The sequence below is a fragment of the Populus nigra genome, chromosome 5, assembly GCF_951802175.1.
Source record: "Populus nigra chromosome 5, ddPopNigr1.1, whole genome shotgun sequence".
Classification (NCBI taxonomy): Eukaryota; Viridiplantae; Streptophyta; class Magnoliopsida; order Malpighiales; family Salicaceae; genus Populus; species Populus nigra.
In genome coordinates this window covers 9556674-9581128 of record NC_084856.1, presented here as the reverse complement: position 1 = coordinate 9581128, position 24455 = coordinate 9556674, and the positions used below count along the sequence as shown (strand labels likewise).

At 30.8% G+C, this 24455-nt stretch overlaps 1 long non-coding RNA gene across 2 annotated transcripts; it reads left to right on the top strand.

Annotated features, from left to right (window-relative positions):
- Positions 1-3248: 3248 nt before the first annotated feature.
- LOC133693688 (uncharacterized) lies at positions 3249-6267 on the top strand. 2 transcript variants are annotated; one of them, XR_009842156.1, is made up of 5 exons: positions 3249-3456; positions 3556-3869; positions 4573-5611; positions 5841-5976; positions 6108-6267. It is a non-coding gene; the product is annotated as an uncharacterized LOC133693688 (long non-coding RNA). The 2 variants fall into 2 exon arrangements; XR_009842155.1 differs by having other exon boundaries at positions 5841-6245.
- The last annotated feature ends 18188 nt before the right edge of the window (positions 6268-24455 follow it).

Genomic DNA, 24455 nt, shown 5'->3' with positions numbered 1-24455 from the left:
AAATTAGAATTAATCTTTTAAACTCATAACCTGTTAAATTCTATAACTGGATTCAACTAAAAAATAAAACACCTGACCAATTAAATGTTGATGAAGAAAATAATAATAATAAAAAAGCAATCTATAAAAACTTTTCAAGACAAAAAAAAAATACAATAACAATAAGAAATGATTAGATTTGATAGAAAAAAAACTCAAGAAGTATGAAATTAAAAAAGAAACAAGTGCAAGAATTATTTTATATAAAATAAATAGTAATTAAAAGAATAAAAATCAAATCTCAAAGATAAAAATATCTATGGAGGATGAAATTGAAAAAAAATCATTAACTTCATAAATTATTTTAAATAAACAAAATTTTAATAAAGACAATAAAGATGCAATTGATAAAAAAAATTCGTAATTTCAGAAATATTTTTTAATAAAAAATTATAATAAAGATAATAAAGATGAAATCTTGAAGATAACAAATTTTAGGGGTTTATTTAAATTTTGTAAAGTTGGCTTGAAAAACAAGCAAGGAAGAGAAAAGAAGAAGAATAATTTGGTGACGAGGGTGGATTCATTAGACAAATAAATGAATAGTCGAAGTTGGATGCATAACTTCCAATATCTCGACTCCTTACTTGCCATTTGCCTCCAACTTTTAGACGGGCAAATAACGATGCTTGGGTGGCGATCGCGGGGGGATTTCTTCACCACAATCATGGTAGCTGTGTTTCCTTCGTTTTGACACAAGCCACTAGCAGTATCGTGATAGCAAAAGAGCATTTTGTTCCTCCTTTATAATGCACAACATGGGTTGGGATTTGAAACAAATGCATCACACCTGCAAGCTGTCTCTAGACATGAAAAGCAGGATAAAGGTCACCAAGTAGGTAAGATCTTAGTTGAGCCTCTAGAGAGACATCTTCTCTCTGTTCCTCGGGTTAGCCAACTCGTTTTTTTGGATTTATAAGGTCCTGCATCCATCTAACAAGTTGCTGCCGCGAAATATTGCTATGTTAGATGATCCATCCATTAAGGAATGATGCGCCATTCCCTTCCATTCTTTTGCAATCCCAACTTCAAATCGAGCCATTTTCCCCTTCACAATGCTCGTATCTTCTCCATTACGTGTATGCTACATTTGCAGGGCTATTTATAGACCATGCCTATGGCGTTAGTTGCTGGGGGAAAGAAAATAAAAAATAAAAAATTACAGCAATGGCCTCCGTCGTTGAGATATATGGAGGCAGCCTATCAATAAACAAAAGCATCAGAGCTTTCGGTTTTGGTTCTTTCTTCCTGGAGAAAAATTCCAGATCCCCCACGAGATATTACGGTAAACCAACCCCTTAATTTCAAAAAAAAAAAACCTTAAAAATAATTTGGAATAATAACATAACCTCCGGTAGCAACACCAAACTAGAGGTGTTCAAAACCCGGATTGGATTGGCATGAGCTGAAAAATCCAACTAAACCAAGTTCTTTAATTTTTACAAAATGTGTTCATTACCGAGCCAAAAATCAGTTCAAACGGACCCGGTCCAGCTCGTTCGGGGTCGAATTTTGTGTTTTGGAAACCCGAAAATTCAATACCATCAGAGCCTTTAAACTTCCCAACACTTCTCCTGTCTACCTGAATTGTTCCATCCGAATCTCCCAATCCAATGAATGGTAATTAACTCCAGATTAAGCAATGAAAAAATATTTCTACCTAACACTAAAAAACCAGGTCTAAAACAACTAAAAAAATTTACTTAAGAGAGCCTCCATCTTACCAAGCACGTAAAAGGAAAAAGAAAAAACCTTTTTTAAAAACACTTAAAAAAAAACAAAAAAAAGACTTGATTAGCACATGGATTTGCCAAAAGCAAATAAAAATGAGAGAATTAAAAGAAACCCAAATGAAAACCTCAAGTGGTTCACAAAAATATTAGCTTCCCATCCCATAAAAACTTGAAAAATGAAGTGGGCAAACAATTATACACAAAACGAAGAGATGTGGATATATAGGTATGTATATTCGTATATGCAGAAGCAAACTTATACTGATGGAGTAGTTGAGGGCAGCACGGAGAGTGGCAGTGAGTTGTTGAGAAGCATCCATCTTGAAAAATGCGGGCCGCGTTCCATGTCCTCCTACTTGAAACAACATCTTCCTTTCTTGAGGTTTTATAACAGGAAGTCGTTTGGACTCCGATCACATCGGGGAGAATGAGGGGGCGGGGTGTGATTGACAGCAGTGATTATATTTTTTAAAATGTTTTTTAATTAAAAATATATTTTTATAATATTTTTTTATTTTTAAAAAATTATTTTTAATATTAATGTGTTAAAATGATCTAAAAATATTAATTTGAAAAAAAAATAAAAAAATAAATTTTTTTCAAAAATATTTTTAAAATACAAAAATAAATAGGGATATTTTTATTTTACAATTAGTTTAATTTTGATTTTTTTTATAATTGATTGAATTATAATTTAATCGATTGATTCTATTTTAGTTTTTTAAAATTAAAATCAAATTGGGTTGAATAATTTTTGTTGTTTTTAATTTTTTTTAAAATTTTGATTTATTTAACTAATTATTTTTTATTTTTCAATTCTTTCACTTCATAGATTATTTTGAACAACCTTAATCCAAACTATAATATCATCTATAAATTTGGAGGATTGACATAAATTCTTTGCAAGTTTTAAAAAACCCCCAACAAAAACACGTTTATACTAAAAAAAATGTCTTTCCACATTTTGAACTTAACTTTCGTTTCTATACGGATATTGTAATTATTTTGATATTGTGATTTTAATATTTGGTAATAAGAAAAAAAACAATAATCAATTATAAAACTTGATGAAAATATTTTTAAAACACTAAATAATCTCAATGATTTTGTGTTTAATTTTATTAAAGAGAAAAAAAAATTCTATTAGCAACTACAACAAAGTGTTGTTTATATACTATTGTTTGATTTGATCTCAAAACTAATATCACATAAATTATTAGAAAATTACGTAATGAATTATTTTTTAAAAAGAATCAATTAAAAATTTATTATGATTTATTCAATATATTTTTTTTAAAAAACAAAGTCTTAGTTAACTAACATTGAAATTGATAACAACAAAGCAATTAAAAGGCATTTTTGGTATAAATATTGCACTTAAATAATATATGTCTAAGGTAGTTATTATAATTCACCAAATAATAAATTAATTACTTGGAAGTATTTTGTTGAACAGAATTTAAGGAAAAGATAGTCCAAGAAGACACGGCTGACTATTCTATTCGCGCGCATCGAAGAGCCGTCTCCTTCACGCTCTCTCTCTCTCTCTCTCTGGTTTCTCACGTTTTTTTTTAAATGAAAATGAAAATAAAAATAAAATCACCTTCTATCATCCTCCTTTTCCAATCACCACCTTCTATCGCTGCTGGACTTAATCTCGGTGCCATCCCGTTCGGTGGATTCAGTTAAGTATTAAACTCCTGTGTCTTCTGCTTTCGGCCTTTCGATACTGTTTGATTGTCACGATTTCTGATTCTGAATGGTTGCTTTGAAATTAATTAAGGTGATCTGGAGGTACCTGCCTTCAAGACGGCGATTGAAGCGCATCAAAGGAAGATTACGGAGGCGATTCTAGAACATGCCTTGGAGATTTGCCATGAAAAGAAAGGAACTTTTGTTTCTGTCGTATCAGCTTCATGAGCTGCTATCTCTATTAATTCGTTTTGCTATTTTATTGAGAGTTACTTTAATGCTCAGGAAAATGTGAAAACACAAGGGGTGATGGGGGATTCGAAGGAGAAGATATTTGAAGTTGTTGAGCATCTACATTCTGATTTGCTTGTGATGGGCTGTCGTTCTTTTGGCCCCTATTAAAAGGTAGTTAGTGCCACTCGAGATTAATTCATTCGACTACTAGCATTTAGTGCCAGAATAGCATATTTCCATTAATTGATGTTGAAAATCAAATGGAGATGGCTTTTATTGGTTCCTGTAGTCCCTTAATTAAGCATATAGGTAAGCCGTAAGCACTATCCTGGTGGTAATTTTGTGATTGAGAGTTAAAGAGTTATTTATGGGCAATTTTACTGATACAATTGCATTCGATGCAATCAGTTATTTCTAGTGGGAGTAGCAATTTTCTTTAAAAGTTATCTTGGACAGAAATTCTAACGATGACAAATGCAGGTCCTTTGTTGGAATGGATTTGCGTACTTAATGCAGTCCACAACCACTCATGCATCCATTTAACTGAATCCCTCCAATGATTTTGATTTCTCAATGCATAGATATATGGATAAGGTTTTTTTTGTTTCTTGTTGTTGACTGTTGAGTTACTTTTTAGATACTAATTACTGAACTTTTCATTTCAATGTTATTCAATCACTTTTTGGCATTTCTTTGCATTCATTTACCATTTTTTCCCCTCAATTTAATCATGATTTTTAAAGTGTGGTAGACTTTCAAGTGAAAAAGCATGGTCAATTTTTATTTTTGTTCTTAGCTTCATAAAGGCATGACTGGCATGTCAATGTGCTCCTTCAGAATGCTAAAATTGCTGAAGTATGTTGTTTGTGACCAGGATGTTCTTGGGAAGTGTAAGCAATTACTGCACCAACCATGCACAATGCCTTGTCATTATAGTTAAGGGAAAGGACCCTTCATCATAAACTAAACGAGGTATGCTTCCTAATACTACAGTGGACAAATGACAGCACTTCATGTCTTTAACCCTTCGATTTATGATACATGAATCATCTATAACCTCTTCAATCTTCCAACATTTCTTTTCTGTATATCTGTTCTAGCAATTCATTGTTATACACTTAGATAACTACTGTGGCAATGGACACAAGGTGCATGGTTTGCATTCTTGAGTTACTTCAAGTTGATATCTTCTTCTGCAGATAAATTTGTTTTGAAATCAAGCTTTCTTTCAATTATGTACTTGGCGAATTCCAACTAGTCTGGGACTAGGGTTAGTTGAATTGGATTTGATGCTGTTCTCGCAAACAACTAACTGCTTTAGAATATTAGTTTGGTTGATACTATGTGCCATCGAGCAATTATTTCTAAGCCTGAAACTTTGAATGAGTGGTTCCTAGATTTCATTAATAAATTAAACTGCATAGGTCAGTGTTTTTTTAGATGGAAAAGCTTCATTGTCACACATTCTTGGACAAATTTTATGTTCTACATGGCAGGCAGAAACTTGATGTTGTCTCTTTGGCAAATAGGCTGCTGAGTGACTGGTTTTTGACTTGGAAATCAAAATTCTCGTATTTTCACTTTGTTTCCATATATAATTTCCTAATTGGAGAGCTAATGTATAAGATGCCTAATTGATTGCACAAGTTAAAATGCTAAAATAAGCAAAACATGTGTTTCGACAAATTTTGGGTGCTCAAGTTTACTTATTTAATGAACGAAAAGAAAGTCTAGGAAAATTAGAACATGTAAATACTTTCGCATCAGTTTGGATTGACTCTTTTTTGCTCAGTGGTACGAGTTTGCTTTTAGTATCTTTGGCAGGGTTCTTGGTGCTTTTAACAGGAATCCCCTAATGCTTTTAAGACTGTTTTGCACCAACAGTTTTTCATGCTTCAGATGAAATTATGCAGGTAAGAATATGTTTGGAAAAACCATCTCCAGTGAATTAGGTGGACTGCAGTATTACTTGAATCTCGACTTCTAAATTGGATCTCACTACGTTGAATCTTACCATGCCATTTATAAATTTCATTCGCTTTTAGCTTTAGGTTATACCCTCTGGTTACGTCTTATTCCAATCAAAATCATTATGGAATGTTATTGTGATGCTGACCAATACTGTTCTGTTATTGGCTGCAGTTTATTGTGGATGTGATGGGAAAGAGTTTCAAGCCGTAATGTAGTCTTTCACTCTGTTTTGTAGAGTTTGTGAGTGATTTTGGAGGAAAAGCTTGGTAGTGGGATATGGAGTCATCTGTGCTTGCGCTATTGCTGGGTGAATAATAATAATATTCTGCTGTATATTCATTTTTTTTAATAAAAATGCCTTCATTTGTTTACTCTGACGGGCATTGCTGTCTGTATTGATTTTAGCGTAGGAAAATTGATTAATTTCCTCAACCGCAGGTGGTTGCTTCAGAGTCAACTTCTGTGTTGGTGCGTTTGATTTTAAGTTTTGTATACTGTTATACTCGTACATGAACTGCGGCATTTCTGCTGCATAATAAAATTACAAAACCCCCTCACTCCTCCCTATAAAATAAAGCGAGCTCAATAATCTTCTCAATTCCAATTTCTTGTTTTCATGCGAAAACTCCTTGCTTAACTCCAGAAAGTCTGTCCTGTGCTTCGATTTTATTTCAGTCTGCTTGTAAGGTTCAGAATGGTTGCTCAGCTTCTGCAACAACTATCACGAATTTTGCTTTAAGTTTTTAATTTCACATAAAGTTAGAGAGATATCATTGCTTTTAATAATTGGTTTTAGATGAACTTAATGCAGGGTAAAAAAGAAGAATATGTGATTCGAATTAGCTTGAGGGTATGTGTTCGTGATGGACTGATGTGTTTGTGTTGGATTATCACGAAGAAATATAATTTGAATTGAATATACATTGAGAATATAGAATGTAGAATATATTATATGCATGTATTCACAATTAATCTATTTGTTTTTTCTTCTAAATTCATTAATAAGCTTGCTTTTATTATAAAAGTATAATATAGAATGTGTTCTGAGCTTATAAGGAAATAATTTATATCGTTAATGTTTTAGTATACAAGATTTAGAATTCGGATAAATAAGCAACATTCATGAGTATCTGGTTTATTATTATTTAAGTTTAAACATGACAAGATTAATACAAATAAAAAACAATCATATCAATTAACATAATGCTTTGATAAGATCACCTCATAAAATATTAAAATGATTAAAATTATAAAAGATTTGTAAAAAATATTTAGATCAATAATCAATCTAACTTTTGATATTTTATAATTTGTCAACCCGACCCTAATATTATCCAAGTAAAGTTAGATTTGAATTTTGGAGTAAAATTTTCTACTATCTAATGTATGCTATTAAGCATAACTTTTGATTCGACTGTTGAATCAGGTTAAGATATTTACAAAAGTTTCTAGACATACTTTTATACATTAGGTTAGAATTTCAGATAAATCAGAGTTTTGTAAGGAATTATTTCAGGAGGTTAAAATTACTGGACGTATCGTGTCAAATTTGTCTATCTAGATTTTTGTCTACTATTTGGAATATATATAGATCTATAGAAGGATTATGTTAAGATTCCAATCAGGTTGGAAAGTAGACATTCATACCTTTCTAGCGATATATGGTAGGTCTGTTAATTCATCCAAACAAAAAAAAAACGACATGGTTGAAGTTAAAATTAAATTTTTTCAAGAATATACAAAAAATTTGAGAAACATTGTTTCCTTGTGTATTATGGATTCCAGTCAACGCTAAAATTCCTTAATGTTCTTTGAAGCATGTGTAGAAGTTATTGGCTTACCTATTCTATAAGGATTCTATATCAAACATAAGACATTTATGACAACAATTATTATCCATAGTTTGCAACAATTCTATATCCATTATGGAATGTATGTAGTGGCAAGAAGACTTGAGATTCTTATGTTGTTCTTTTCTTTATTTTACAGGATTTTTGATTAGTACTTAAAAATGCATTTTTCATTAAGGTTTTATATCATCATTTTGCACTTAAAGTATCAATAACTCCTTAACTAGAGCATGTTTTATAATATCATGTATAATATTATAAGATACCTTTAATTTATGGTAAATGTTCATCTTAAATGCAGGCCTATCACATAAATGAAGGGATTGATTGATTAGTTTAATTACTGAAATTGAGAAGACAAATAGAGGGCTAAGCTTAGAAAAAAGATGTTGGTTCAGTCCAAACTGGAACACTGTTCAGTCATCGGGTCATATATGGAGCTGTAGATCTTGGATTTCAGTTTGGTTTATATGGCTAGAAAGCTAAGACATGGGCCTAAAACATTCAGGAGGAGTCCAAGACTCAATTCTGCTGTTTGAAAATCCAAATCTTAGCATCAAAAGAGAAGTCTGAATCTGTTCTGCAACCCAGACACTGTTCAGTATTCAGCCCATATCTCAAGTTCTAGAAGTTCAAATGCACCGATTTTTTTTTTTGAAAGCTAAGACAATTTCCTAGAACTTTCATGAAGACAATCTGTTCAAATTCTGACGTTAGCAATGACGTTTTGTTCAGATAAGAAGATAAGGATTGTCACCAAGTCAAGATGTGGCCACCCACTCAACAATTAGTCATCAAATCAATAGTTTTAAATTTTGGCCTATAAAAGGAGGTATTTGTCATGCATTTAGGCATCTTGGTTTTCAGATCAAGATCATGTTCTTACTCTCTCTCTTTATATTTTTGTAATGCTTAAGTTTTGTTTATATTAATCTCTTGTTTATGCTTTTCATTTCCTTTCCTTTACTTAGTTAACTTATATCTTATTTATGTTCTTATCTTGTTTATTTATGTTTCTCTCTTTCATTATGTTTAGCTAAGTTTATTATATCAAGGTAAAAAAGGTTACAATAATGGTGTAAGAATAAGTATAGTATAAATTCAATATGGACTTTAATGTTTGATACTAACATGTTTTGTATTTGTTATCTTGTTCATTTTTAATACTTTGCTTAGTAAATGGTTAATCTAAATTTATGTTGTATAAAACATTGATATAACAAATACTTGACACTTTCATAGCCCAACCGTATGGTATAACCGACACCTGTGCTATAAAAGAAACTTGATTTGTTGTTAACATAAGTTATAATCATGAATACCTAACAACATTTACCTCCTGCTAAGAAAAGTGCTTCGGTTTATTTAAAAATACTTCAATTGGTACACGCAAAAAATAGGCCAATTCCGCTGCTTTTTGCTCAATTTCTCGTGGAGTCAAATTCTCATCAGTACGAGTAAAAGGAATGGCCCCCTGGCCTCTGATTTCCATATAAAGGACACTTCGAGCATTAAAACCCTCTTTAACTTCTATTCTAATAGACTGAATATCTTTTATAAAGAGTCGTAGTAAGATGCGATGAATTTTTCCTGGAAATCCCCAACGAAAAATACACACTATTCCTTCTTTTCTATCGAATCGATCATAACCACTACCTACATTCCATGAAATTTTACACCACAAATAAGAGCTAATAAACAGATCGGCGAGCCAACAGAAAGACATCACGATCCTTTGTGGAAAAAAAATGATTTGCTGAGACAAGAATAAAGATATCAAATTTCTGTCACGATAACTGGAAATTATTAACATTTTTCGAATAAGATAACTAATGTAATCATGTTAACAATTTATAATTCGATTGAAATCTTCTTTGTGTGTGGTTTCCAGTTGAGTAATAAAAAGAGTTTATACTATACTTATTTGAAATACCATTAGTGGATCCTTTAACCTTGACAATTATTTTATCCTTATTTAATCCTTATATAAATACACATTTCAAAGCTCTCTTCAACTCCTTTTCTGTTATTATCTATTTTTTTATTTGTAGTTTATGTAGGTTAACCTCCCTGTGGTTCAACCCTAGTCTTGTCAAGTTATTTATTACTTCGAACTTCTACACTTAGGAGAAGACATCAATCTTTTGATCATATCAATTTTCTTATTAAAAAAAGAGATTACATGAGGCTATTTAAAGGAGATATTTCTACCACTTTCCTTCCTATTTTTGATAGCATAGTTTTGGCTAAACAAAGGAAGAAACTTCAACATTCAAGAGATCTTTTAAGCAAGGAAAGAGGATTAATGGACGACGCAAAGGGACACTTTGGGATTGTTTTGATAACTTGTATTAATCTGAATATTTCTTAAGGTTTATTTATTATTTTAATTGATATTTGGGATAATTATATTTTAGTTTTTGGGCTTTTATTTTCATTGAGTTTGTTTTGGCCCAAAATTAATGTTTAGACTTGTTTTAGACATTAAGCTTGTTCTTGACTGGGTTTTAGTTAATGCACATTGGTTTGCAACCTAATATGGGACCATTAGAGTTATTATTTTATAACTATATTATGTTTTATCTTGTGGCAAATTTAGAGCAGCCTTTAGACATTAATTAGATTTAGTTTTGCATGAGCAAACTTCTTCTTCTTTGTTGGGAAAAAGAGTAAATTTGACTTATCATGATATAATTGACTTTGTGGCATCATTCATAATCATTCAATACCTCTAATTCTTAGTTATAGATTAACTATAGGTCAATGTTCAACCAAACCTGATTATTCAGCTTTTTTAAGGAAGTTATCATCTTTGTTTTGGGTTGCATAACCAAATGATTATGAGGTTCGTATCAGACCCATTCAATATCTTTTGAACTCAAGCAGGTTAGATATATCAGGTTAGACTAAATGTTTTATGGATATTACAGATGTTCATGAATTGGGCATATAGAATCCGTTATTTCTCGATGCTACTGGAAAAAATAAATTTACAAAGACAGATAATTGGATAAATTACTTTACCAAATACATTTAAATTGCTAGCCGGACATGCAAAATCCTTGTCTACATTCTGCATAACAAGAAAGCAAAATAATCCATTGGCAAAAAAAAGGAGTAACTATGTGAAAGAAAAGATGAAATTAATATCTACAATTCTAGGTCTATAAACATACAATAGACTTCTCTCTACTTTCTTATGAATAATCTTTGTTAGTCATCGATGAATAAAAACGAAGTTTTAGAATTGACAACATAAACATAGAGAATTGCATCTTAGATGACACCAGCACAAAGTTTATAATGTTTCAACACAACTTAAATTTTATTTTTGTAATTAAAAAATACATGTAAGACCAAAACATCAGTGAAATAAAAGAATAATTTAATAAAAGTTACTAATTCTCAGACAAAATCCTATCATTAAATTTCAATGGCATGCGACATGTATTGTCCTCGGGAAGGAAAAAAAGATACGGGTACATGGACATACATTTTTCTTCTAGGATAATTCTTCAATGTATAGTCCTAAGAACAATACATGCCTTTATTCAACAAAACTTCTCTTTATTGTTAAAAAAAATATATATTTTCTTAAGATTCGTCGCTTCATGGTATATGCAATATTCAATGGAGGAAATAACAAGAAAAAGCTACTAATCAACTCAAAAATAAGTATTTGCATCACATATTCAGAAAAATTAGGTTATGATAATACAACTAAATACACCTTATTATTTATTAATATGATCTAAAACTAACAAAATCTAATTTAAGAGAGAGAGAGAGAGAGAGATCCTACCTGAAATTAGAAGAAAAGACGGAAGGAATAGTGTAATAGAAGCAAAAGTATTCAACACCTTTAATGTTTTAAGATTATTTGAAGTCTGAAGGAGAGAATTAAAGGGAGGAGAATGAGAGGTGATTGTAAGGGGGGAAAAAAGAACAAAGAGAAGGGAAAATGATATTTATACCAAGAACTTTCTAGGGTTACTTGTATTTAGTGAGCTATACAGGTTGGGTTGGGTCGAGCGGGTTTCAAACATCTTAATCTGCACCCGACCCGTGATTTTTATTTATTAAGTTTTTTTTACCCACCATCATTTGTAATATCCATATTAATTAATTTTAACAAATTGGGCCGGGTTGGATAATGCAAATTTTACAGATACCCTGGCTTTTTTAAAACACCTATAAATAATATAATTGAAAAAAGTTCATGAAGTTATAAGATATATATGGATATAAAGCTCTTTATTTGCAATGATTTTAATTTTAAAAACAAGTAAAATTGATAATGAAATAAATCACAAATAATCTACTTATATAATTAAAAAATTAATTATTAAAAAATTAATTATAATAAAGAAGGTGATAATCTTAATTACCTGTTTGACATGCAAGCCTCCAAATAGTAGCTTTATTGATTTTGAAAGGATGAAATCCTTGTAAATAAGTAATAAGAGTGGGACAAAATGGTCCCTAGTGATTGAGTTGCCACAATAATGGCATATTCAATTAGCCAAAATAAGAGCTAAAAATAAAATAAAAAGAACTAATTTCTTAATTTTTTTTCTTTAAATTTGAAACTTAAATAAGAAAGCCAAATGAAGAGCTAAAATGACTTGTCTGTCAAAGAAAAGTCATTCCTATATATTTATCAAAAGAGTCAAAACATTAAAATATATTATTTAAAGATTTATTCTTTTATCAATTAAACTTTTTTTAAAAAACCAAAATTATTAATATTAAATATATTAAAATAAAAATGGGTTGTTAAAATAATTGTTTTCCAATTGAAGTTCACATAAAAAAAAATATTTACACTTGTCGCACTCGATGTCGCGGTAACCTTTAAAAGTTAGATAAAAAGAACAAATATATGACATCTTGTTTTTTAAAGAAGAAATGTCTTATTTAAGAAGTCACCATCTAATATTATAATAACTAGGAACCCTAACTAGTCAATAGGGATTCTATGATATAGGACTTGTTACATAAAAAAAAAGAAGATACTATCACTTTTAAAGCATCCTACCTGAAATAGGTTGTATTGATGATTTTGTCTTAAATTGCTAAGGGTCTACTGTGTTATGCTATTAATGATCTGCCTATAATATTCTTGACTCTAATATCAGTGAATGTTCAACTACAAATACTTCCAACTCTAGCGTTACTAAACATACAAAGAAAAAGATATAATATTCCTAAACTAAATTTACTTCCAACTTCGACATTGATATGTATTATATGAAGAAAGGTATTGCATTTTTAACTTTAGCTTCGTTCAATACTCAACTAAAATTACTTCCAACTTTAGTATTGGTAAATATTATATGAAGAAAGGTATAATAGTCTTGACTTTGATATCAATAAATATTTGAGGTTTGAAGTTATTTGTAATTCTAGTGTCAATATTTATAACTTTTGTCGCACCTGACATTGTGATAGTCTTAAAAAATTCAAATTCTTTACGCAAAGAACAAATTTATGGCATCTTGTTCTTGAGTAGGAAAATGTTTTGTTTAAGGAATCGTCACCTAGTATTATGATCATTAGAAACCTTAATTGGTCAACAAAGATTCTATGGTACGAGACTAGTTACGCGAAAATGAAGATACTATCGCCTCTTACGCATCCTACCTGAAACAGACTGCATTGGTGATTGTCTTAAATTGCTAAGAGTTTGTCTTTATTCCATTTTTTTGTTATTCCTATAATATTCTGATTCTGGTGTTAGTGAATATTCAACTATGAATATTCTCAACTCTGCATTGATAAATATTATGGAACCCAAATAATATGATATTTTTAACTCTAGCACCTATGAATGAATTTACAAAATTTGGATTAAGAATAAAAAAACTTTATTTATTTATTTATTTTTTATCTAAATCTAATTTAATCCGTACAAGTTGGGCTACACCTATGAATATTCAACTATGAATATTCTCAACTCTACATTGATAAATATTATGGAACCCAAATAATATGATATTTTTAACTCTAGCACCTATAAATGAATTTACAAAATTTGGATTAAGAATAAAAAAAATTTATTTATTTATTTATTTTTTATCTAAATCTAATTTAATCCGTACAAGTTGGGCTACACCTAGCAGCAAAATCTGGTGACCCGGCATGGCAGCAGGCAAGCGCGGATGCACAAGCGAGTGAAATATACGTTGGCTGAACAGTAAGCAGTGAATTAAATTTGCATATGTACAGTAACTATGTAATTATAATTGCAAAGGGGAGGGAAAATATAGAACTTACGTGTGCAGGGAGGCGAAGTCGAAGACGGTGGCTTGCTTTGGATCCCTCTGTTTCTCCTTTCGTTTTCTTTCCCTCTAATTCTTTCTTTTCTTTTGCTTTCCCTCTGTGCAATGTTTGTTGGTCTTTATTTCTGTTTTCTCTCTGTCTCTCTTTACGTCTGGCTCTCTCTCTCTGTTCTGTCTCCTTACCTTTTCTGTGTGTTGTTCGTCCGTCAGTCTGTTTTTTTTTTTTTTGATCCTGTGTTGTTCTCTGTTGGCTTGATATCGAAGCCTGGTTTTCTCTGTGTCTCTCACCTTTCTCTGTTTTTTTGTTTTTGTTTTCTGTTCTGGTTTCCACTGTGATCTTTTCCTGGAATGCTTTGTTTCTGGTGCAGTTGCTGCTGAAGATGGAGCTTTGGAGCCGTTACTGAAGCCGGAGTCGAGGGCGTGCTGCAGGAATACAACGGTCTCCCCTTTTTTTTTCACTTCTGTTTGTTCATCCCCCTCTGTTTTTTCACCAGTTCCCTGTGTTTTCGTTCTTCTCTGTCTTGTTCGTTCCTCTGGTTTTTCTCTCCGTCTCTTTTTATGTCTGGCTCTCTCTCTCTGTTCTGTCTCCTTTCCTTTTCTGTGTGTTGTTCGTCCGTCAGTCTGTTTTTTTTTTTTTTTGATCCTGTGTTGTTCTCTGTTAGCTTGATATCGAAGCCAGGTTTTCTCTGTGTCTCTCACCTTTCTCTGTTTTTTTTGTTTTTGTTTTCTGTTCTGGTTTCCACTGTGATCTTCTCCTGGAATGCTTTGTTTCTGGTGCAGTTGCTGCTGAAGATGGAGCTTTGGAGCCGCTACTGAAGCCGAAGTCTCGAGGGCGTGCTGCAGGAATACAACGGTCTCCCCTTTTGTTTTTCACTTCTGTTTGTTCGTCCCCCTCTGTTTTTTCACCAGTTCCCTGTGTTTTCGTTCTTCTCTGTCTTGTTCGTTCCTCTGGTTTTTCTCTCCTCGTCCCTGTCTTTTTGCTCCCCCTAGTGTTTCTCTGGTTTTTTTATTCTCTCTCCCCCGGGGTTTTCTCCTCCTTCCTATTTCTGGCTTTTATAAAGCCAGAGAAAGCCGTTCATCCCTGTTTGAAGAAAAACTGGGGACTAACAGTCCTGGCAGGACTGTTAGTCACGATAACTTGGCCATTTGGAATGGTATCGTGGAGGATAGTAGGCAGCTGAGGTAAGAGTCGTGGGTGACTGTCTTTGGCGCATTTCCCTGGATTTTCCTGTTGAATCGGTCATCTTTTGATGAAAAAGATGACGATGAACAGTGATTCAAAGACGAAATCCATGGCTATTTTCAATTTGGCCCCTTAACTCCTGGAATTTAACAACTGGGTCCCTAATAGAGGAAAATCTTCTTTTTGTTTTTAATTTTACCCCTGGATCAAATTGCAAGTGAACCCCTAGATTTCAGCACCATTTACAAAATAGTCCTTGGTTTTCAATTTAATCAATCCAGTCCTTAATTGACTCTTCAAAGTTTAATTCTTTCAAAATTACCCCTGGAAAAATCAATTAACCCCCTAAAATATCACCACATATTCACTGTAGTCCCTTGACTTTAATCTCTTGCAATCTTGATCCAAATCAGCCCCAAACTTTGATATTTTTTCAATTAAGCTCCTGATTGCATTAATTAGTTAAATCAAAGTTTAATTAAATCTCCCAACTTATTAATTCTTTCAATTTTTGATTAAATTTACTCTCAAATTTATAATTTTATTTTTATCAATCCTTAAACTTTCAATTTGTGTTGTCTTAATCTAATCCTCAAATTATATTTCATTCATTCATTCAATTTTTTTGTTAAAAAAATGAAAAATTAAATTATAAGTTGTTAGTTAATATCAAGCAAACGAGAACCTTAATCGCCACACACAAGCAAACGAGAACAAGCATGGACCTAAACAAAAACAGAAAACGAAAACCACAGCCCCAAGACCCGTACCTTTCCCACTATGATGCTTTATATTACCTTTTTTTGAAAAAAAAAAAAAATTGAGGTGCTAGCATAGTATTTTAACATGGCATGTATAGATTAGAAATTGTACGTACCAAAAGAATCCTAAGGGTAGCCCTACTGTCCGGACTTAATTTCAAGACAAAGAACATATATAATATCTCTATGCATGAAGGGGATGGTACTGTGAGTAAATTATCACTAGCAAAGACAGAGGGAGACCTTATAGGAAATCTCAAGCATAATGCATATATACAGGCTTACAAGGCAGGCATGAAGTCTCTAATATAGAAGAGAAACTCCTGATACTTGGCTTTAGGTAGGAAGCACATTTCTTTCATGTCAACCACAAAAAGCACGAACCGACATTATCGACAAAGCAACCTAGACAACTTACTATTACAAGTATCCTTAATTAAGGCCAAGGCTACAAGACCATGAAGCTCAAATTAAGGTAACATGGATGAGTTATATATGACACAAAACAAATAAATAAAACACACGCTTGACAGCTGCTTTAACCAACTTCTTCACAAGGGCTTTTTCCATAAAAAGCAATTATTTTTAGACGAAAGGTGGAACCCAGCGGATGGCAATAAGTACTAAGAATGAAACCAAAGTTTTCCGATCTATAAACTAACCTAGCTAAGATGCAAACCTTCTACAAGCCAGAACACGGACTCTTTTTTTCTTCATCTTTCTTCTTTTGTGTTAAACTAACGGGAACTGATTAACTGGAAACCAAGCACAAACTACATGGGCACGTAGCCGAGAAATTAACAGAAATGCACCTTTAGGATATATATGATATACTTCACATGTATAAGAAATGTTAATTCAAGTTTGGCAGTGCCATAAGATAACAGTTGGCTATGTATGAAGGGAGGAAAGCCATAGAGTCAAAGTGGTTTCCTTCTCCGTCCAAACAGAGTACAGTCCATGATCTACACTGTCTTGTGAAAACTATGTTGAGCAAGTTGGCGAACAAAGAGGCTTGCAGTCTTGGATCTCGGAGGATTTGTTTAACAGTGTCTCCTATTCAAAAATCTTCTTGGGTTCTTGAGGATGGCTTAGAAATAGAAGGTGGCAGCAATCGTGGCTGTCGTTTTTGACAGAGAAGGGATGGTGAGTTTATATGTTAATTCCCTGGCCGAATGGAAGGAATGGTGTTTGTGGCAGTTTTCACACTAGGTGTTTATATGGCAGTTTCAAAAGGTGGTCTTTCTCTGAGGGATTGATGCTTGCTGGTAGCTCCAAAACTTCAAACAATCCCAGGTCGTCCTTTTCAGTTTTTATAGGGCAAACATGGGATCACCTCCCACAAAATTCGTCTTCCCTCTTATCTTGTTGATCTTTTTTAAGAGGGAATGAGATCCTCTCAACGTCTTGATCTTGTTTCGCATTTGGTGAAAACGGGACACCAATAGTCCTGCCATTTTTGGACTTTTAAGGGTGGATTTTATTCGTGTCAGAGGAGCCTCATACGGGCGAAGGAAACAGATCAAACCTGTGAAATTAGAAGATGGTAATCTGGGTGGGCTATGATTTGGAGCATATTTGGTGCAATTTGGTGGGAAGATTGGGTTGAACCGAAGCCGTTTTAGTAGCTTCTCGAGGGTTAAAAGAAAGAGGAAAATAAATAGTGGTTGAATGACATGTTGTTTGAATTCTTGATTTAACATTAGACAACGAGTGGTCTACCAGGGGGATTTAGGTTAAATTAAAATTATTTTTCAACTTGCCCACTTAACTTCTGAAATATTTGAATTAAGCCCAAAATTATCCTTGTCCTTTATAATCTTTTTAATTTCACCTTTGGAATTTTGCAATTACACTCTTGGATTTCCATGTTCCTTTCAAAACGATCCTTAGTTTTGAGTTTCTTCAATTCAGTTCTCAATTGACTCTTTAAACTTTTAACTCTTATAATTTCACTCCTGTTTAAGTCAATTAAACCCTTAGAACCTCAATTCCTATTTATTTTGGTTTTTGAATCCTTAGTCCTTGTAATTTTAACTAGAATTGAATCTGAATTTTGATATTTCTCCAATTAAGTCCTTGATTTCACTAATTAAACAAATTCAAAGTTCAATTACATACCTAGACTTGTCAATTCTTTTGATTTTAGACAAATTAACTTTCAAACTTTATTTTTTCTTTCATTTTAGCCCCCTAATTAAACCAATTAAGCTCTTCCAAAATTCATTTGAGCAATTGGCTTCTTTCATTTTGCAATTTTTCTCCTTTATTCAATTTTCTTCTTAATCAAGCCTTTATTTGTCAAAATTGGATTGCAAAACCTTACAATCTTGTCCACGCTGGTCATCAAACTTTTAATTTGTATAATCTTGATCAAATTCTCAATTGTTTTTCTAATATTTCTTCAACAAGACCCAAAATTATTTATCCATTTGACAATCTGAACAATTTTGCATGCCTAAATATTGATCCAAAATATTATTTTTGTTTTTTTAGTTAAAAACATTTTCTACATGAAAAAATGAGAAATTTTGAGAAATTCCAAAATTAAGTTATGATAATTGCCCATTCTTTACATCACTTACAATGCAAAGACAAATGGAAAAATTATTTTGTTTTGGCTTTGTGTAGTAAATTTGTAAAGAAAAAAAAAACATGAAAGCCCCCATTTTCTTTTCTATTCAAATCTTGCGAAACTTAAAAAACAGTCATTTGATGAAATTTTAAAATTGATCATTTGAGAGGTGATCTATTTTAAAGAATTGAAAGATTTTTAGAAATGATCTAATTATTCTAGGTGATTTGTCTGTTGTATGAAAAATTCAAAGATTTTTCAAAAGTGATCTAATTATCATGGACAACCTGCTCAGATAAAAAATACAAAGATTTTTTAGATTGGTCTAATTGTTTCAGGTGAACTGCCGATTGAAAATTTTATTTTATTTTTGAAAATGATCTAATTGTTTTAGGTGATCTGCATGTTAGCGTGAAAAAATCAAATATTTTTTAAAAGTAACTAATTATTCCAGATGAATTATCTATTTCTGAAATATATGAAAATTATTTTAATATTAATTTCTTATCTGTTTGTGAAATATATAAAATTAATTCTATCATTAATCTCATTTTCTAAGTGACCTACTTTATTTTGACAACTTTTTCCAAGTTTTTTTTTTTTAGTTTAACGTGGGTGTCCGGACCAGCTTGCGCGCACCTCGACTAATCCCACGGGCCCTGAAGTTAACGACCATGTAAGTCTCCAGTGGCCATCATATGAGCAATCACAAAGCTCGAACCTGAGATCATAGAGGAAGCAAATCTCTTGGTCCCAAACTCTTATCATTAGGTCACCACCTAGATGGTTACTTTTTCCAAATTAATATGCTTAGCTCTGCCTTTGATTGATGACATTTTGTGTGCGAAGCGACAACGAGATTGGATGAATGGGACAAGAACCTTCTTTGTTGTTTAACATGTAACATCAATGATGCAATAACTAGAAAAATAATGTTGACATTAGTTTTATATTTTCCCTGTTTATTCATTTGATTCAGTCTCTTTTTTTCATTAATCTCTTATAGGCTTATTTGGATTTTTCCTGAACCTCTGCCCATCTGATTGCTCTTTTCAAATTACTTTTGTCCTTTGTTTCTTCTTCTTTCGTATGATCATTAAGTCAACTTAATGGTTGAGTCAACTTCATCTTCATGTGCAGGTTAATGGTTTCTATTATTTTTTTATATATAATTTTTACTTTAAGCCATGCTTGTCATTTTTGTTTCTACGTGGTTATCTAAAAAATATTTTTTAAAAAAAAAATTAATATAAGTGTTCAAGCCAGCTTGCGTGTATTTTGACTAATTTTACGGGCCCTGAAGTTAACGATTATATAAACCTCTAGTGACCCTAAGATTTGTGGAACTCGAACGGGTAATCTTTAAAAAATAAAACCTGATCAGTTGGATTACACATTGAGGTTTATCTAAACAATGTTATCATTGCTTATCTAACGTGCTTTCTTGCTTTTGTTTTTAGAATAAAAATTGCATCTCCTTTTTATGTTCATGTGTTATGTTCTCCATTCTTAGTGCTTCTTAATTGTGCATTAAATATGAGAATTTTAAGTTACAAGATAAATCTAATTTGTATGTAAGGAAATCTTGAAACCCATTTATTGATTTTAATCCAAAAATTAACTTTATTTATTTTTTAATTTTTATATTTGAGTCAAGAGAGAGAAACTCTCCAACAAAAAACAGCAAAGAAAAAATAAAGTTATCAGTTGATTAATTATATTCCAATAATAAAAAATTAATTTTGGTATTAATAAGTTTCATCAACGAGTGAGAGAGTTTCATTGAGCTATTTTTAAACCTTCATCTAGTTAAAAACAAAAAAGATCAAACTTGAGAGATGATTGTTTTCCGGTTTGATCTAAAACAATATAGAAGCGTTTTGAGTTAAGATATTGATTTGTTAACATTATAATTATGTTTATTATATTTTTTTAGGTAAAACAAGTTGAAAAATAAATTTTTAGATCTAAAAACCCTAGCTAGATTTTTTATCCACCTCTCCAGTTTTACTATTCATATAAATGTGCATCTATATTTTTTTTTAAATAGTGGACAATATATCGTCAGCTTCTTATACTGAAGAAAAAAAACGCAAGCCAACATGCATGGACTTTTCTATAAATGGATCAAGTGCTCTGATCCACCCAAACTCACATGTTATGATTCTAATATTTTTTTTGCTTCAAAAATAAATATTCTGATAAAATAAATTAGAAAAAGAATCGCATTAATAGGATAGAGAGAATTTAATTAAAGAAATGTCTTTTATCATTACTTCGGATCAATACAGTCTATTAGATATTTATTCTAATCGTCATTGATTTTTATTAAATTAAGAGCATTGTTAAAAAAAATTATATATTTGGTTTATAAAAATATATTAATAAGAAAAAAAGGATTATACTAGAAAATTATTATTTTTATATGATTTAAATTATCAACTTTTTTTATAAAACATATAATGAAATAACAAAATTGTGAATAGCTTCCTGCAGATCAAATATTTTAATTTGAATTTACCTCTTAACTTTTAGCAACGACGGGTAAAGTTGACGAATAACTTATAAAACTCATCAATAATAATAATAATAATAATAATAATAAAAGCTTCATACTCGCTTAAGAATGTTATCTTCAATGCGATATTAGGAGTTCCAAGGGCTCTTTCCTTAATCATTACTAATGATCTAATTAAAGGTCATTGGTAACATATCAAACGAGATGGCATGCAACGTGATATCATGGATTTATAAAACAAATATATTTAATAGTGTTATAATTATAAATCAGTACTAAATAAGTAATAGAAACTAAAGGTATGATAGAGTCAATATTTCATAACGGAAAAAAAAGTTGTGTTGGTGATAAAAAAACTTAGAAACTGAACAAAATAATTTATAGCAATCCACAGCATTTTGCGGGAAAATATACAATGTTTTGGCCACATGATTTAGCTTTTCTGTTAATAAAAAGCAAAAAAAAATTATAAAGCTAAATTGTCTACCAACTTAATATTAAAAAAAAACAAAGATAATTTTGAAAGGAAAAAAACCTATGAGGAAAAATGTTGTAGCAATTAGGGGTGTTCACGGTTCGGTTTAGACTCAAAAAACTAACCGACTGAATTACATTGATTTTGTGATGTATAACCGAACCGGACCGAAAATCGAGAAACCTAATCCCATCATTTAGACTCATTCATTCAGCAAAGCGAAGAAGATCTGTTTTGGTTTCAATTCCTTGATCGAAACTACCAGAAAGACACGATATGGGGAGCCATACTCTATGGTCTGGTCTAACTGATGTTCCTAAACACTTCAGCAAGATAAAGAAATAGAATAACTAGTAGAGGTGTGAGGTGTTAGCTCGAAATTTGTTGGAGCCCCCTCACTAAACTAATTCATGTAGCAAATCCAAAAAATGATAATGTCAGCCTATTATTGCTTTACTGACTAGATCACTGTTTCTTTAGCTTGTAGAAGCATTTGATGAGGAGGTAGATGTTTTGCTTCCATCACGACTATCAGCTGACTTAGACGACTTCTTTGGGAGCCTATTGACTCAAGTCCACAGCATGCATTGAGAGGAAACTGGGAAAGGAAGATTAGGAATTAATTGAGAGGAAGATTGGGAATTTCTTTGGGTAAGCGGCGGCTTTTTGTGAGAAGCAGAAAAAGGAAGGTTATGTTAATTGTTAGGGTTAGCCGGTTAGGTTTAACTATTTATACCTCAAAGATTTTTGTAATTTTTGGCTTTTAGTGGGTCTGGTTTCTGGTTCAAAACTGAAACCGAACCGGACCTGTTAAAATTTATGGTTTTGAAAATCAGTTTAATCGGTTTTTCATTTCGGTTAGGTTTTTTCGGTTTGATTTTTTCGGTTCTCTCGGATAATTGGTTATTTTGAACACCCATAGTAGCAATTAACACTATTTTGTGAGGAAAATTACAGTGTTTTCCCCAATAAAATAAAATAAAAAACAATTTAGAGAAATACTGTAGCAATCCACAATGTTTTGTGAGAAAAACTACAACGCTTTCCCCGTACGATTTAGTTTTATTGTAATTATAATTCTTAACCAACTCAATATTAAAATAAAAAATCAACAAAGATAATTTTGGAAAAAATCATAAAAAATTCATATGTAAAAACATTGCAACAATTCACAATATTTTTTTAAAAAACTACAAAGCTAAATTCTTAATCAGCTCAATATTAAAAAAATCAAATCGACAGAGACAATTTAAAAAAAATAACAAAAAAAACACCAAAAAAAAGGAAAAAAATCATGTTAGAAACACTGTAGCAATTCATAGCGTTTTGTGATGAAAGCTACAGTGCTTCCCCACATGATTTAGTCTTGTTTGTAATAACTTGTAATTGTAATTCTCAACCAGCTCACTATTAAAAAAAATAAAATTGACAAAGATAATTTTGAAAAAATCATAAGAAAAAAAACCAGGTGGAGAGACACTGTAGCAATCCACAATGTTTTGTGAGGAAAGTTACAATGCTTTCCCCACATGATTAAGTTTTATTACAAAGATAAATTCTAACCAACTCAATATTTAAAAAGTAAAATCAACAATGTTTTAAAGAAAAAAAATTACAAAACTAAATTCTCAATCAACTCAATATAAAAGAAAAGTCGACAAATATATTTTTGAAAAATAAAAAATAAAATAGAAAAACTATGTGGGAAAACACCGTAGTAATCCACAGTATTTTAAAGAAAAAAATACGAAGTGAAATTTTTAGCCAGCTCAATATTTAAAAATTAAAATCAACAAAGATAATTTTGAAAAAAAAAAGAAAAAAAAAGAAAAAAGAGGAAATTTGGAAAAAAGAAAGAAAGTAATTTTGGAAAAAAAAAGAAAAAATAAACAAAAAAAAAAGAAAAAAAGGGGAAAGTTGGAAAAAAATGAAAAAAGTGCAAAAAAAATAAGAGGAATGCACTATGGATTACTATTGTAATCCACAGTGAAGTTAAATTCTAATAAACTCAATATTAAAAAAAAATATCGACAAAGATAATTTTAGAAAAAAATATTACAAGAAAAGAAAACACAAAAGAAACTAAAAAAAATCATGTGAGGAAAACATTTATCAATCCATAGTGTTTTGTGAGAAAAAAACTTGTATTTACTTGTAATTGTAATTTTTAATTAGCTCAATATTTAAAAAATAAAATTGACAAAGACAATTTTAGGAAAAAACATAACAAAACAAAAAAAAAAAACAACGTGGAAAAAAACACTGTAGCAATCCACAGTAATCCTCACATATTGTAACTGTAATTTTTAACTAGCTCAATATTAAAAAATAAAATTGAAAAAGATAATTTCGGAGAAAATCATTAAAAAAACAAAAACAAAAAAAAAAACCATGTGGAGAAACACTGTATCAATCAACAATGTTTTAAAGAAAAAAATTACAAAACTAAATTCTCAATCAGCTTAATATAAAAAAAATAAAATTGACAAATATAATTTTAAAAAATAAAAAAATAAAATAGAAAAATTATGTGGGAAAGCACCGTAGCAATCCACAGTATCTTAAAGGAAAAAAATTACGAAGTATAATTTTTAACCAGCTCAATATTTAAAAAGTAAAATCAACAAAGATAATTTTGAAAAAAAAAAGAAAGCTAGAAAAAAAATGAAAGTAATTTTGGAAAAAAGAAAAGAAAAAATAAACAGAAAAAAAGAAGAAAAAGGAGAAAGTTGCAAAAAAAAAAGAAGAAAAACTGCAAAAAAAAAAAAGAAAAAAAAAAAGGAAGAATGCACTGTGGATTTTTATGTATAATATATCATGAGTACACAAAACTATGCAGTGACGAATAATAGCTAAAGTCACAAGATTTTATTATGATCGAGGGAAAAAAATATCATATGAACCAATCATATTATAGAAATGCAGTAATCAATCATTAGTAATGTTAAAATTGTACCTATGGTGTAGGGCTCTTGAAATCTTGTTTGTTTTTATATTTTAAAAGTATTTTTGTAAAAAAATATTTTATTTTATTTTATTTTAAATTAATATTTTTTGGTGTTTTAAGATTATTTTGATATGCTGATGTTAAAATTTTTTTTTTTTTTAATTTATTTTTAAATTTTTTTTAAAAAAACAATTAT